Raw genomic sequence first — 6,000 nt, 5'->3', positions numbered from 1 at the left:
TCTGGCCATTTTGAGCGTTTAATTGACCCCACAAATGTGATGCTCCAGAAACTCAATCTGCTCAAACTAAGGTCAGTTTTGTAGCTTCTGTAACGAGCTAAACAGTTTTCAGATGTGTGAACATGATTGCACAAGGGTTTTCTAATCATCAATTAGCCTTCTGAGCCAACGAGCAAACACATTGTACCATTAGAACACTGGAGTGATAGTTGCTGGAAATGGGCCTCTATACACCTATGTAGATATTGCACCAAAAACCAGACATTTGCAGCTAGAATAGTCATTTACCACATTAGCAATGTATAGAGTGTATTTCTTTCAAGTTAAGACTAGTTTAAAGTTATCTTCATTGAAAAGTACAGTGCTTTTCCTTCAAAAATAAGGACATTTCAATGTGACCCCAAACTTTTGAACGGTAGTGTATATGTGTATATATGTATATATATGTATATGTGTATATATGTATATGTGTCTATATGTGTGTATATATATATATATATATATGTATTCATACATATATATTCCTCGCACACTAATTGACTTAAAGAGCGCACTTGCTGCATGTCACGTTATCGATGGTAAAATGCATTTTTAGACAATATGATTTGCCTGAGTGGCTAGGAGATGGTAGAAAATGGACTAGTAAGGACAAATTTAAAAAAATAATAATACAAAAAAAAAAAAAAAAAAATGTTTTTTTTTTTTTTTACGCGGAACTTCCCGCGGGCCGGATTTTGGACGCTGGGGGGCCGTTTCCGGCCCGCAGGCCGTAGTTTGGGGAGCCCTGCTCTAAAGGCTTCGTTGGCCACATGCTTGGACAGCACCTTTTAGCTCTTATTTCCAAAATTGTGTACACTTCTGAATTGGGGTCTTATGGCCGCTTATGTGGACACTTATACTGCCATCTGGTGGTGTCAGAAGAGTATAACATACAATGGAATTTGGGAAAACAAAGTGTAAAAATAAGAATTAGCATGTTACTAAACATGAAGTACACATTTGTTACTTATGGACTAAGTACATCATATCAAAAGATGATTCTTAGTTTTTATTCTAATTAGGGTCCAATAAGCCCAAATAGCAAAGAGAAATTTTAAAAAAAAGCATGTAAACAAACAGCTTGGGCCTTAAGAGGTATTAAATTAAAGGCCTCACCTTTTCTCCTCCAAACATATTGCTGGGTATTGTGGCCAAACAGCTCCATTTTTGTTTAATCTGACATCACATGGACAACGATTCTGGAGGAAAGTTCTGTGGTCAGATGAAACAAAAATGGAGCTGTTTGGCCACAATACCCAGCAATATGTTTGGAGGAGAAAATGTGAGACTTTTAACCCCAGGAACACAACACCTACCGTCAAGCATGGTGGTGGTAGTCTTATGCTCTGGGTTCTGTTTTGCTGCCAATGGAACTGGTGCTTTACAGAGCGTAAATGGGACAATGAAAAAGGAGGATTACCTCCAAATTCTTCAGGACAACCTAAAATTATCAGGTTGGGTCTTGTGCGCAGTTGGGTGTTCCAACAGGACAATGACCCCAAACACACGTCAAAAGTGGTAAAGGAATGGCTAAATCGGGCTAGAATTAAGGTTTTAGAATGGCCTTCCCAAAGTCCTGACTTAAACGTGTGGACAATGCTGAAGAAACAAGTCCATGTCAGAAAACCTCATCTCTTTTATCCCTGGGATGGAGCCTCTCGATCTAAAGCATACGAATTGAAGATGAAAACAAGCCCAGATTCCAGCATTCATCTTTCATGGCTTATATTATACACTACCATCCTCTGGCATGTACATGTTACGCTCTGGAAATGGGGAGCAATAATCACAAAAGTGAGAGCTTCAGTTGAATCTTTAATACAAAAGACAGCAAATAAATCACATTTTCTTTTGCAGGAAATAAGTTGCAACAACAAGGCCGGGAATGTGTCCCATGAAAAACCGTCCGACCGGAACTCTCTAATAACCAAAGTTCCTTGGGTGATTAATGTAAACTCACTACACCGGTATGTTTTAGCGCTTTCATGGCGAGTTTACTGACAGATATAAGTAAGAACTTTACACTACTTTGTATTAGAAATGGCAACAGCGGAGGATGAATGTCACATTACAAGAAGATAGAGGAAAAGAAGAAGCTTATTGTGGAGGGGGGCGTGGTCTGCGGGCCTGCCGCGTAGCAGGGTGTGTAAGGACCGGCCTCGAAGCCAGCGGCAGGTGAGTAGATTGCCCAGCTGAGGCTGGTTATCTAATCACCTGTCGCCCTTATTAGCAGCAGCCGGACCGAGACACGTTGTTGGAGTTGGAGAGAGAGAGAGAGAGACACACGCTGGAGAGCAGAACAGAGCAGCAAGAGAGACTGGGGCTGAAAAGTCGAGTGCGTTTGCCGCAGAGTGGACTTAATAAAACATTATCGAATCCAGAATACCGGGCTCTCGTGCCAGTGTGTGGTGGTCAGGAGAACCCACTAGAGGGCAACCTCTACACTTATCGACTACGGGGTCGGTACAGACTACAAAGGCGGATGCGCACAATTTTTCAGGATTAATGCAGATCCCAAATACAGATCAGCAGGTACCAGACGGTAAGAAAAGTTGCTTTTGCATAATATTGCGAAACAAAACGCCAGATAATATGTCTTACCTTATACACACACCATAATAATACTCGTATGTTTAATGCACTGACAATCCATCAAGCGGTGCGGCTTCATAGCTTACCAAAGTCGTACTAAAACATTTTGATTGATTTTTGAGCGCCGTGTGTAATGTTCTATATTTTCAATGGAACATTTAAAATGTTGGTGTTGTTTACTTGAGTCATATCGCCATCATGTTGCAGTCTACACGTATCGCTTATGTTTGACTGTCATCGACTGATCACACTTATCATTACACCATGTACCAAAGAAAATTGCTTCGAGGTCGGTAAGCAAAACCATAATTATTCCGTACATTAGGCGCACCGGGTTATAAGGCGCGAAGTCGAGTTTTCCTTTACTTTACTTTCCTCTGTGTATTTAATTTATATTTGCATGTCTCATGACACATTATCCGTATGTCTGATCGTTGTTTGTGTGACATCTTGTTCCAGACCACAGCAAATGTGTGTGTCCTTTAACTTGGACACACACATCTACACCTTTGGCCATTCTAGGCCAGAAATGTTCCAGGAGTTATCTCACCCTCTGAGAAGCCTCTCTTTTACTAATGTTGTCCAATGTTACAAACATTTGTAGAAAAAATATTACATTTCAACATTACTATCAACGTTCTAAATAATTTTTGACATTTTGTCATGGCCCAGGCGCAAACAGTGCGCATTCAGGGGCGTGTCAGTCCGGCGGCAGCAAGCGGCTGCAATCAATCACCAGCAATCAGCGCACCTGTGGCTGATCAGAGGACCTTCCTTCATTAGCCTGCACAACCTGCTACCCCGTGCCAGAACGTAGTCATCTGTTCCCGTACAGTAAGCTGACGAACAAAGATCTACGCATTCTCTCTATGTGTTTCTCCCCCGTCGTGTTGATTGGTCTCGTGTCTTCCTTGTCGTCCTCCCTGCAGCCGGCCTTCGTTCCCACGTTACGAGCTGTGTGTCTCGTCTTCCCGCGTTCCCTCTGCTTCCCTGGCTGCCTCTTGGATCTCGACCTCCCGCCTGGACACGGACCTTCGACGCCTCGCTGTAGCCCCTGACTTCCTGCCTGCTCACGGATCTACGAGCCTGGACTTCCGCCTCTCTCGCTCAACACTCACGGTAACAATCAGCAGTTAATTCCCACCTATACACTTTTGGATTAGTTTCACACTTAATTTATTATTATTTATATATTGTATGTATATATAAATAAATATAGAGCTTAAACAACGCCCATCCTGTCTGTGCCAGAGCAGCCAGCCCGAAACGCAATTTTTACAACAAATTTCTGCATAATTTCTGCATAAAAGTTATAATATATAGTCGCCTTGTGGTTAGAGTGTCCGCCCTGAGACTGGAAGGTTCGGAGTTCAATCCCCGGCCGAGTCATACCAAAGACTATAAAAAAAAATGGGACCCATTTCCCCTTTGCTTGGCACTCAGCATCAAGGGTTGGAATTGGGGGTTAAATCACCAAATGATTCCTGAGCGTGGCGCACACTGCTGCTCACTGCTCCCCTCACCTCCCAGGGGGTGAACATGGGGATGGGTCAAATGCAGAGGCCAAATTTCACCCCACCTAGTGTGTGTATGACGATCATTGGGACTTCAACTTTAACTTAATATCATATTGTTGGTGTTTATTACCCTTTGCATTCATATTTTGCTGTTTGTTACATTTTTGTTGCGTTTTGCTTGTTTGTAAAATATGTCTATCGAGGAGCTGGTCTGAGAAGTAAAAGAGGAGCGATGTTAATAATAATAATACATTTTATTTGATATAGCGCTTTTCAGAGTACTCAAAGACGCTTTACAGCAGGGGTGTCCAAACTTTTTCCACTGAGGGCCGCACAGTGAAAAATCAAAGCAAGCGGGGCCCATGTTGATATTTGTTATTTCAAAAACCAATACAATATATGGATTAAAAAAATATACATTTAGGCCTTTACTCATGCTTGATCCCGGGGACCCCAAAGGGTTTTGGTAAAAAAAAAACATTAAAAATGTGTCATTATTTAGTATTATTGTTATTAATATTATTCAAGGTTTAAAATAGGTCTATCTGTCAATATAAAGTTGTTGAAGATTTAAGTTGTATGCCTTTTGTCAAAGAAAATCAATTTTTTTTAAATGGAAAAAAACACAAAATATGCAATATTTTCACCCAATAAAAATTGTATGTGGAATATTTGAGATTATATAATAATTGGAGCTTTAAATAGGCCAATAACTCATAACAACATTGATTTTAAGTAATTATTATTTTTTGAGCAATGAGCAAATTAAAAAAAAGTCCCACTAAAATGATTGGGGATCCAAAAGGGTCCTACTCATTAAAGTGTTAAAAAAATAAATTATAATTTTGTTTTAACTTATAACACAATAATCTCGAGATCAACTTCAGATCTATCCGTCAATTATAACTTTTATTGTTGTTTATTTAGTTTTTTTGTTCGTTTTATCAATCAATCAATCAATCAATGTTTATTTATATAGCCCTAAATCACAAGTGTCTCAAAGGGCTGTACAAGCCACAACGACATCCTCGGTACAGAGCCTACATACGGGCAAGGAAAAACTCACCCCAGTGGGACGTCGGTGAATGACTATGAGAAACCTTGGAGAGGACCGCATATGTGGGTAACCCCCCCCCCTCTAGGGGAGACCGAAAGCAACGGATGTCGAGTGGGTCTGACATAACATTGTGAAAGTCCAGTCCACAGTGGATCCAACACATCAGCGGGAGTCCAGTCCACAGCGGGGCCAACAGGAAACCATCCCGAGCGGAGACGGGTCAGCAGCGCAGAGATGTCCCCAACCGATGCACAGGCTAGTGGTCCACCCGGGGTCCCGACTCTGGACAGCCAGCACTTCATCCATGGCCACCGGACCTATGCAACTCCCCCTCGCAAGGGACAGGGGAGAAGAGGAGAGAAGAAAAGAAACGGCAGATCAACTGGTCTAAAAAAGACCCTTTTTAAAAAAAAAAACAGCTTAGTTTTTTTATATGGCAAACACAAAATATGCAACATTTTCCCCAAAAAATATCTCAAAGTCGCATATTTAGTGTGACGTAATTGGAGCCTTGAATAGGTCAATAATTCATAACAACATTGATTTTGATTCATTATTAATTTTTAAAGAAATAAACGGCCTGCATGGCGGCTTTGTGTTATTAGAGTCAACATTGCAACAATTTCTTGTTACATTTCCCCTGTTTGCTCTTTTGTACCACTTTTTATGTTTTTAAAAAAAAAATTGTCGTATTTTTAGAATGTGACGTGGGGCCGTTAAAAAATTACCTGCGGGCCGCAAATGGCCCCCCGGGCTGCACTTTGGACACCCCTGCTTTACAGGATAAAAAAATGA

At 41.0% G+C, this 6,000-nt stretch overlaps 1 protein-coding gene across 1 annotated transcript in view; it reads left to right on the top strand.

Moving 5' to 3' along the window:
- Window positions 1-3,708: 3,708 nt before the first annotated feature.
- LOC133643496 (cadherin-22-like) overlaps window positions 3,709-6,000 on the top strand; it is a 1,271,581-nt gene continuing 1,269,289 nt past the window's right edge. Inside the window, exon 1 of the mRNA XM_062038118.1 lies at window positions 3,709-3,750. The gene's annotated coding sequence lies outside the window, so the exon portion shown is untranslated. The remainder of the gene's footprint in view (window positions 3,751-6,000) is intronic.

The sequence above is a fragment of the Entelurus aequoreus genome, linkage group LG26 (genome assembly GCF_033978785.1).
Source record: "Entelurus aequoreus isolate RoL-2023_Sb linkage group LG26, RoL_Eaeq_v1.1, whole genome shotgun sequence".
In the NCBI taxonomy this organism is placed as follows: domain Eukaryota; kingdom Metazoa; phylum Chordata; class Actinopteri; order Syngnathiformes; family Syngnathidae; genus Entelurus; species Entelurus aequoreus.
Note: the sequence above shows the minus strand (reverse complement) of the source record. Positions and strands in the feature narration are given on the sequence as shown.